This window comes from Mandrillus leucophaeus, unplaced genomic scaffold (genome assembly GCF_000951045.1).
Source record: "Mandrillus leucophaeus isolate KB7577 unplaced genomic scaffold, Mleu.le_1.0 Scaffold1244, whole genome shotgun sequence".
Taxonomy (NCBI): domain Eukaryota; kingdom Metazoa; phylum Chordata; class Mammalia; order Primates; family Cercopithecidae; genus Mandrillus; species Mandrillus leucophaeus.
Window position 1 is genome coordinate 323023 of NW_012100810.1, and position 10628 is coordinate 333650.

Below are 10628 nucleotides of genomic sequence, written 5' to 3' on the forward strand. Positions count from 1 at the left end.
GGAGCTTGCAGTAAGCGGAAATCGTGCCATTGCACTCCAGCCTGGGCGACAGAGCTAGACCGTCTCAAAAAAAAAAAAAAAAAAAAAAAAAAAAAACTTAACTAGACAAGGCTATTTAGATTTAACTAATATTGCAATCCTAGTCAACCACTGCTTAAATATACAGTCCAACGAATATGGGATTATTTTATATGACATACAAGAACAGACAGTAAGTAACTAGTAACAGCAACTGCAAACAACCCACTATTTACAATCACAATGCAGGAGTGCCCTTCTCCAAAATTAAGCACATTTTTCTCCCTATAAAGAGCTATCTACCCTATTTCTAGATGTGAAAACAGTAGCCTAAAACTGAATACATCCATTAAGGTTTGGAATCACTCAAGACAAAACAAACATAAAAAACCAACAGTACTGTCCGTCTTAATTTTTATTCATTTTCTTTTCACAGACATTTTTCTTAGCCAAGTACTTAACCTAAAGAATAGAAATAATTGGGCGGGCATGGTGGCTCACTCCTGTAATCCCAGCACTTTGGGAGGCCAATGTCGGCGGATCACCTGAGGTCAGGAGTCAACATGGTGAAACCTCGTCTCTACTAAAAATACAAAATTAGCTGGGCGTGGTGGCGGGTGCCTGTGATCCCATCTACTTGGGAGGGTGAGGAAGGAGAATCGCTTGAACCCAGGGAGGTAGTGGTTGCAGTGAGCCGATATCATGCCATTGCACTCCAGCCTGAGAGACAGAGCAAGATTCCATCTCAAAAAAAAAAAAAAAGAAATAATACAAAGTACCTAGATGCTAAAGCAACAGCATCCATGCACATAATGAAAAAACTGTTACCTAGCACACACAACTGCTTGTATAAGATTATCATGTTTAATTTCTATTGATCAGATTCTGCCTGTTGAGAGCTAATTTTATAACAGTTCATCATTTTCTAAAAGTAACTTATTTTATTTTATCTTTATGCTGTCTATAACAACTAGAACACTGGAGGTGGTACTACTTTCTGCCTCTTCTGGAGCAGAGGCTCAGAGGCTGATCAATGTTATTCTCTCCCAAATTCTACTTCCCAAAGGGCCATTCAGAAGCATAAAGGAATGGGTTTCTAAAGATCTGAGGATGACAATTTATTACAAACTCAGGAACCTGCCTATAACTCTCTAAATGTCTAAATGCACAGTATAAGCAAAGAATCAAGAGATTAATTAAGAAAGTTCTCTCACTATCTTATCAACTGCATTAAATCCAAATACAACCTTCAGGTTTCGACTTATTCATTTAATGATTTTTCCCCAAACAACAAATTTATTAGTACCTATTCCTTAGGAAAAAATAAAATAAAACAACTCTGGAAGACACACTGGTCAGCTCAAAGCACAGATCACGTTGAAACAATTTTATCTGGTAATATATGTATGTTAGGTCAGAATTTTAAAAGCTACCATCTGACAGTATCTGCTCAGATCAAACAAAATAATCCCTTGAATTCTTTCCTTAATATACATATTAAAAGTAAATATTGATCACCTAGAAAATTACAAAAAGAGTCTAATATTTAAACAATTTTCTTTGGGTTTGCTACACAGTTTTACAACGATGCCCTATGTGTACCTCCATTTTCTTAAGGCTTACTATGGTCACTACCTACATAGATAAGAAAAGTCAAACACCCTTACACTCAAAATCTCTCTAACTACATTCAAGCTTGTAACTTATTTGCTGCTCTTGGAAAAGAAGCATGAGCAATGCATTCGATTGTTTTCTGGACACTTCTGAGCTCCCTTCTACCATTCTGATTTTCCAGTATAAACTACTGAGGTAGAGAAGTAAACTTCCATAGCTTATTTTCTGGTCACATGCATTAAAAATTAAAGCTAAGATTATAAAATATACAGAGGTTGAGGCAATGCAATACAGAGTCAAACTCCTTTTGTTATAACTGCAGGTTCTTACTCACTGTTGCACCAGAGCTTGCATTAGTTCCAGCTTCTGTTGCTAGGTAACCAAACTCGTTTGCATGGCTGTCCAGAAAATCCACAGCACTGCAAACCACCCAAGAAGTGGCTAATGAAGAGAAATACCATCTATAATTAACATCTTCTGTCTTACTATACTTTTTCTTTTCATATTTTTTAAGCACAGAAAAGCTTTCGCATCCTGTTCTTAAGTGGGAAGAAAGGATCCAAACAAGAATCAAAAGCAAAAAAGCACACATCCAAGGGTGTGTCCATCCGGAGAGGATGTTCTGACTTGGAAGGAGAAATAAAGGACATACTAAATCTAGAAGCTGAGGCAGAAGAGGAGTAAATAACTTTGACACGACATCATTATGAAATTGTGAGATCTAAACAGGCCACCCCACCTCTTTGGCCATATCATGAACATACAAATCAGTCAGAAATGGCTTTCACTGTTTACCATCAAAAACCAATCCGTTTCTCAAATATATTTTATAAAATTATAATGACTGAGCAGACAGTGGTAACAATATACAGTAAAACTCAGTATTTAATTCCTAAGTGCCAATTCCCTAATAGCATTAACATGTATTTTGAAACTTCTCCATCTACTTTGAAGAAAAATTAGTGTATGAACCAACAATGTGCTATTGTTGCACCTACCAGGAACTAATTTCCCTTTTAAGCATCCAGTTAATCTGGTTTAGCAGTAAGAGGTAGACAGCAAAGGATACTTAACAGAGTAAGAAGACCTGGATTCTGGTTCCCCTCAGACTAACAGACGATACCTACTTTGCATACAAACCACACAAGATTAGTATTCAGAAGAGTTTGAAACAAACACACATCTCTCAATAAGAAAGACAACAGAAAAAATGGACAGAACATGAAATACACAAATAGGAAGTTCCTAATGTTAAACATGAAAAGATGCCCCACCTTCAAGATGGTCAAAGAAAGGCAAAATTAGTACAACTAGATACTACTTCACACCCATCTGATTAATCTTTAAACATCTGAAGTCTGATTATACCAGGTGTAGGTGAGAAATGAGGAAGCAGGAAGTGTTGTTATATGTGTTTGGTAGGGCTGTAAATTGGTATAAACCCTTCAGGGGAAAATTTTACAATACCTAGTAAAGCTAATAATGAGGCACCTGTCCTGTGACGAAATAACCCATTTTGAGGCATATACCAGATAGCAGTGCTTTCCAAAGCAAGGGCTGGAAAATAAACTTTGTAGTGTGTCATAATCAGCATTTTGTAGATGCATTTTTTGACGCAGACATTCCATATTCTCCTCACGGTATTTATACCTCTTCTTTGGTTATCAACATTAAGAGAAAGGTAGATTCACACTGTTATGTTATTACTTTATTTAAAAAAGTGAGGGAGTAATGTGCCAAACCACTCTGCCAGGCCTTCTGTCACATTTGCATCCCTATCCCTCCACTATCAGTTATCTGCCTTTCTGTGGCTATTTTATTAATTCTCCCAAGTATGACATGTATCTCTTACCATTCTATGGAAAGGAGAGAAATTCATGCGTAGAGTGGGTGCCCTCAGGGCACTAGGGATGAATTCTCTCAAGAACCTCCAGTTGAGAAAGGTTCCTCTAAATCTTAAAATCTGGGTTTTTAATCCCAGCTCTGTGACTTCAGGCAGGTTCCTTACACATCTAAGTTTTCACATCTGTATCTAGAGACAATAATCTCAACCTTACAAGTGTTTGGTGAAGATTAAGGTAAATAATGTACATGAAAACCTCTATGAGTATCCATCCACCAGTAAACCTTTAATACACAGTAGCTGAATCTGAGAGCCAGGCCAAACCTAACCAAACGTGAATCTGAGAGCCAGGTTGCCACCAAACCTTCTGCTTCTGTATTTAAAAAATCCTTGTTAGAAAATATAAATAAAAACAAATACACAAAAGCATACAGAGATAGTAATAGTCATTAATTTAAAAGCACTTAAATGCAAATTGCAGACTGTATTAGCTAGCACAGTTTAATGGATATTAAGTCCTTCTGTCCCTCTCTACCCAACATACATACCTTGTTTACCACACACATACCTACATAAAAGTCAGTTCTGGACTGTTCACCGAGAACTATCTTAAAATATTCTATATGTCATTTTTTTATACCATTATTCCATTCACTCCTTAATACAGTCAGCATTTTGCCTCACCAATGTAGATACTCCACCCAGTGGCAAAATATATGTTTAGACAATGAGGTTTAAAATTTTTTTTAACTATTATGTTCCCCTTCAACATCACCAGTTCTGCAATGGCCTCAGTGATTTCCTATTATAGCACAGTATTTAAGAACAGATTCTTGAGTGAAAACTTCTTCCAAACCTTGATCCACCACTTTCAAATTATATACCTGGGGTATGTTATTTCCTATCATTGAGTCTCAGTTTCCTCATATATAAAATGGGAATAATGTCCCTGCATCATGGGATATAAATGTATGTAAAGCACTTAGCTCAGTATCTGGAACACAGTCAACACTCAATATATGATAGCCATTATCCACCTACTTATGACTACTACTTAGTCTGTTTTCATCCTATTTAATGAGGTCAAGTTAACCCTCAACTGCTTTCATCATCTGATCAAATCCACACCTCTTAGGCCTTCCATCATTTGCCTTTCCCTATTACCAACAGGAGCGCTCACTCTAATCAAGTCAATCTTGAAGCATCTTAAACATGAGTCAGGCATATTCTCACAGTTGTTATTTTGCCCTTTTCCCGTCTCAAGGAAAAATCTCATCTCACTGTTCTGCTGTGAGAATCTTACCCATTCTTCCAAGCCAAATGTAAGATAGCAATTACCTTTACTTTATAATAAGCAGTGTCTATTCCAGCAAACTTCTTTCATGTAGCCTAAGAATTTTTCCAGTTATTTTATGTATACAAAACACCAATCTTATAAGGGACATGTACTATTTGGTCAACTTTTAATTATACCACATCAGATTTTATATATTAAAATCTTTAGTACTATTTAACACATATGCACACATACCTAGAAGTCTAAAGCAATAATCATTTTTGTTGACTTTTCTTAGGAAGTAAACTTTAAAAGTCAATTGACTAAATAAAATACTGAATAAAATACCCTAAACTGGACTGAATTCTAGATTACCTAAAAATGGGAGAGGAAATTAAGAACAGCTCAATACATTATCTTTACTAAAAAAAAAAAAAAAAAAGTCACAGAGCAAATATTATTTATTTAAAATAAATAATGGGCCAGGCACAGTGGCTCACACCAATAATTCCAACACTGGGAGGCCAAGGTGGGAGGACCGCTTGAGGCCAGGAGCTCAAGACTAGCCTGGGCAACACTGCAAGACCACATCTCTATGCAAAAATGAAAAAAAAATTAACTGGGCATGGTAGCAAGCGCATGTAGGCCCAGCTACTTGGCTGGGACTGGGATGCTGAGGTGGGAGGACCAGTTAAGCCCAGGGAAGTCAACGCTGCAGCGAGCTGTAATGCTGCCACTGCACTCCAGCCTAGGCAACAGAGCGAGACGCTGTTCATAATAATTAAAAGCCAAACAATATCTTGGCTAACACCACCAGAAGCTTCTATTCTGCTTACATTTTCAGAGACATGATGTAGAGAACTTTACAACGTAACTATTAAAATATAAAAGAAAAAATCCCATTGAGCATGACTAAAATGTACTGTTTCTCACTCAAAATCAGCCTGCTCATAAAGGAGCCACTGGCTTCTTTGTCCTCATCCTGTGAGGGTGGGAGCACGTGTTCATAAAGTGGTACGCATAGGCTGATGGACATTCCAGTTTATGACTCAGGTCTGTTTGGTGTGGTTCTTGAAAGTCTTGTGCCACAGCAGATTCAGCTTTATCCTGTTTGGTCACCACCAATTCAGGCCCATCCAGCCTTTATAACAGGCTGCCCAGAGCTTACACAACTACCAGGTTCAAATTCAAAGAGCTCCTGGAGGACTTAACAAGTCAATGGAGTCTTATGTGACAGCCTACACGGAATTCCTCATGTAGGTGAGAAGCCCATTCACAATGTCTAGGTACTTCTATTGGGGAAATAGCTTCCTCTTCAGCTGAGGCCAAGTAGATGCCAAAAATATGGGGAGAAAGTATACTGAAAGATATTAGGGAACTGAGTTAAAAGATCCAGGCTTTCCTCCGTGGTGGTAGACTACAGTACCACAAACACTATTCAGTGTCAACTAAATAATATAGTATGTATGTACATATGTATGTATTGAGATGGAGTCTCGCTCTGTTGCCCAGGCTGGAGTGCAGTGGTGCAATCTCGACTCACTGCAACCTCCACCTCCCGGGTTCAAGTGATTCTCCTGCCTCAGCCTCCCGAGTAACTGGAATTAGAGGAATGTGCCTAATTTTTTTGTATTTTTAGTAGAGATGGGGGCTTGCCATGTTGGCCAATCTGGTCTTGAACTCCTGACCTCAGATGATCTGCCTGCCTCGGCCTCCCAAAGTGCTGGGATTACAATTGTGAGCCATCATGCCCTGCAGACTAAATAATACAGTTTCATATGATGGATGAGAAGAATCCAGAATCCAGGTCACCTAGAACCAAAACTACTTTCACAGGAACATAAAACAATTTTTGGGGCTGGGCACTACTCAGGAGGCTGAGGCAGGAGAATCGCTTGAAACTGGGAGGCAGAGTTTGCAGTGAGCTGAGATCGTGCCACTGCACTCCAGCTTGGGCAAAAGAGTGAGAGTCCATCTCAAAAAAAAACAAACAAAAACACCCCAATTTTTTGAAAGAAACTGTAAAAGATTTACTTGAAAAAGTCCTTATAACTTCCAAGGGCATTAAAAATAATGTCCTCAAAAGAGCAACAAGTAAATTAAAAATATGTAATTAGGAATCTTCACCTCGAACACATCCCCCTGCCCAAATAAGCCAGAATGTAGATTATTCATGATAAATGTGTTTCCTTGATATCCATTCCCAATAAGATACTTCCATTTTTGGCACCAAGTACATCCAGACAATGTTTTGCCTTAAAGATTAGTCAAAATATCTGACAACCCTTATGAATATCTATAAAGACCTGCTAGATCTGGAGTAAGACATGCTCAGCCAGGCACCAGGAGAAGTAGGACAAGAGCAAAAGAAGGTTCTGATAATCATGACAGGACAACAAACATAAACTAGGAAACGGGGACATATATGGTCACCCTACAAGCTGCAGAAAGCATAATTGGTGAATTGTTTTCCCAACTGCTCCAGATCTTGGTCAGTAGCCCACACGCTACAATTATAGTTGCTGAGCCCATCCCCCCTTATTCCAAGAATCTCTGATTGGCTGCCTTGGAAGCTTTAGCTCTTCTCACTGTCACAGCACCTTTGGTTCTACTGTCCAAATGCTGACCCTCTGTTATAACTGCAAGCAGACTGGTGGTCACGCAGATGTCCCCAGGAACTTATTGGGGTTCTCTCTGAACTTTGAGCCATTAGAATCACCAGGATGCCTCGGTCACTGTCAACATCAAAATCTGAATCTTCTTAGACACCATAAGTAGTTACTGTACCTCTAGAGGAACAGAGGGTTCTTCACCCACAGTGATTTAAGACCATCTCTAAAGTGCCCCATCACATTCTAGAAGGATACAGCTGCTGGAAGAAAATGAAGTATCCCACCACCACTCCCATAGTTCTTAAGCTCACACACACCAACCACCATTCCAGGAACCAACTGAAGACTTCAAGTATCATAGTACCAAATAGGGTTGATGTCAAACCCACTTTTAAAATTGGGTTCACTCTCTTGGAGTTACCGAACAGGCTTCCCAACCTCAAAACCATTTCAGAGAATACTCACTGCCTTCCCAGACTTTGCTGGTGACTGCCATCACTGATGTAAAAATGTGGCTGGAACCCTGTGGCTGCCAAAACCAATCTTTGACTCTTTGGCCGAGTCAAACCCCTCACACCACTATGGGAGTGGTGAGAACTTTCTGAAAGGTCACAAACACTTCTGTAAGCCACGACTACCAAAACAAGTCCTCTGAGCCCCTGCCACTCACGGTCTTGTCATACCACACCTACCAGTGAACAGTAATGCCTTATAAGCATATAGTCCTGACTCAAACAGCATCAAGCCTAGCCTTTTCACGGGATAATTTCTAACAGCTGGGTCTACCCATGAGTTACACGAACCACTCTCCAGATTCAATGAGCTTCTATTACCTCTGTTACAACTATCACTCTTGTGAGTACAGACTAAGTAACTCATAGGACTGTTTAGAAGACGCCTTTGCTACAAAGGGCACTCCTCAGAAGTTCTTCCTACCCTCCCAGCAGTTTACGATGTGTGAAGAGAAACACCCCTGACCAGTCACAATCTTCCCTATGTCTGAAGTAGTCAGAGGTATCACACAGTAACCTTGCGCTACTTCTCTTAGGCCCCAATAGGACTATGAACTCCACGAATAAAATCCGCCAGTACTAAAAATGATAACTGCTTATAAATCAACCACCAGGTCAAAGATGGCTTACTAAAAAAAAGTCACAAGAAAAAAAACATCAAATAAAAGTGACCAGCCTCACTGCCTAGCAACCAACCTTCTCACTCATTCACACAGAAGGCAAAATTCAAAAGTAGCTGGGATGCTCATAGGAAGAAAACAGTTGGGATGATGCAGGGGAGACTGATACAAGGCTGTTATTCTAATCATCCCATAACAGGGACAGAGTCACAGCTAGGGAATTATTCAGGAATCAGGAGAAGTTACTCCTGGTAAACAAACTCCCACATATTGGGTTAAAATTTCTTTGGAACTTTATTCATCATGACCCTAGGAGCTCTGTCATGTATTCAAACGGAGAAACAACAAAGCTATAAAAGCAGAGAGTTTTAATTTTGTTTTTATTTTTTAAATAATAGCAACAGGGAACCTGAGTAAGAATAACATGGTAAAACGAGACCTGCAAAAGTTATCAAAAGCAAACATGACAGGAGTAGCACACTTTGTGAAAGCTAGTGTTATCAAAGTACTGACAGAAGAAAGAGAATGAAGCTAAAAAATACAAAACACTTCCTTCAATACCATACCTTATCAATGGCTTTTCCAACCCGAGAAACACTGCTGTGGATGTCTTTGTGGTCCGAGGCCAATTTTTGAACAGTATCCTTTATTCTTTTACAGCACTGTGTCAAAACAAGTGAAAGTGTCCCTGATAATTCAGCATCTTGGCCTATGAAAAAAGGAAGAAAAAAAAGAAAGATTGGTTACTCACTAAAACAAACCAAAAAATGGCAAGTCTCTAATGGGCCTTTTGGACCACAAAAGATGGAAGAAAAGTGAAGAAAACTCAGTATCTGCTTTGAAGCTGATGGTCACATTCATAGATGTGATTTTTCAAATGGATACTAAGAAAGATATAATTTTTTTTATTTTGGGAAATAAGAAAATTTTACTGTGAAAGGAATCATTTTTACCATTACAAAAACCAGCACAGACTGTGAATAATACTGTCAAGGCACTATTATTTTTGAGAAAATAAGTCTAAGTGAATAAACTCACTTATTAAACCGAGTTACACTGTTCAAGTCATTCTCAAAACGTTCTGATTGTTACTAAATTTCCTCAACAGAGATGATTTAGTGCAAACACATCATATTCCATATAAAGAAGTAGAAGAAAACAAACTTCCCTGGATACCACCATGTGCGGAAAAGAGTTAACACAGCAGGTCATAGACTGCTACCCTTAGAGAGTCCTGCTTACAAAGTCGCCTCTTGGCTGACATATAGAAACTTGGGAGTTTGGGAGTGTTCCCATCACTCCCTAACTCAGTGTTCCCCCTACCTTTTTGGCACTAGGGACCAGTTTCGTGGAAGACATTTCTTCCATGGACGAGGGCTGGGTGGGATGGTTTCAGGATGAAACCGTTCCACCTCAGATCAGGCATTAGTTAGATTCTCATAAGGAGCACGCGCGCCAGATCCCTCGAATGTGCAGTTTACAACAGGGTTCATGCTCCTGTGAGAATCTAATGTTGCCACTGATCTGACGGCAGGTGGGGCTCAGGCGGTAATGCTCGTTCACCGCCACCTGCCCCCTGCTGTGCGCGGCCTGATTCCTAACAGGCCACGGAGGGGTACTGGTCCATACCCGGGGGTTTGGGGACCCCTGCCCTAGCTGAAAAGAATGGCTCATTGTGCCTAAACTGTTGTACAGTGTGGTTTATGGTGAACATCTGCTTTCCTTCTGGGAATCTAGAAGTTTGATACCTGCTGGGCAGTGAGTACCTGGCTTTCTCCTGGCTTGGAGAAAGCTTCCAACAGTCCTCTCCCAGTGAAGTCACACGAAACATGCTTAATTCCTGCAGCTATGGGTTGTGAGAAGTGTTAAGGGTTGCCTACCAGGGAAACTCATTAGAAGCTCAGTGCCCAGGATTTTTATTGGGGGCTGGTCACCAAGGCACCCACTGCCTGACTCTGGACTGCCTAACTTTGGACTTTTGCCCCATGAATCTTTTCCCTTTGGTGGTTTTGCTTTGCACCCTTTTGCTGTAATAAATTTTAGCTAAGATTATATGCTGAATTGTGTGAATTCTTTTAATGAATCACTGGAACCTAAAGGTGGGTTTGAAGACCCCTGACACACATGATCAAC

The 10628-nt window shown here is 39.7% G+C and overlaps 1 protein-coding gene across 1 annotated transcript in view; it reads right to left on the reverse strand.

Annotated features, from left to right (window-relative positions):
• Positions 1-9198, reverse strand: part of RMND5A (required for meiotic nuclear division 5 homolog A (S. cerevisiae)) — a 40555-nt gene extending 31357 nt beyond the window's left edge. Inside the window, exon 1 of the mRNA XM_011971771.1 lies at positions 9062-9198. The gene's annotated coding sequence lies outside the window, so the exon portion shown is untranslated. The remainder of the gene's footprint in view (positions 1-9061) is intronic.
• Between the last annotated feature and the right edge of the window lie 1430 nt (positions 9199-10628).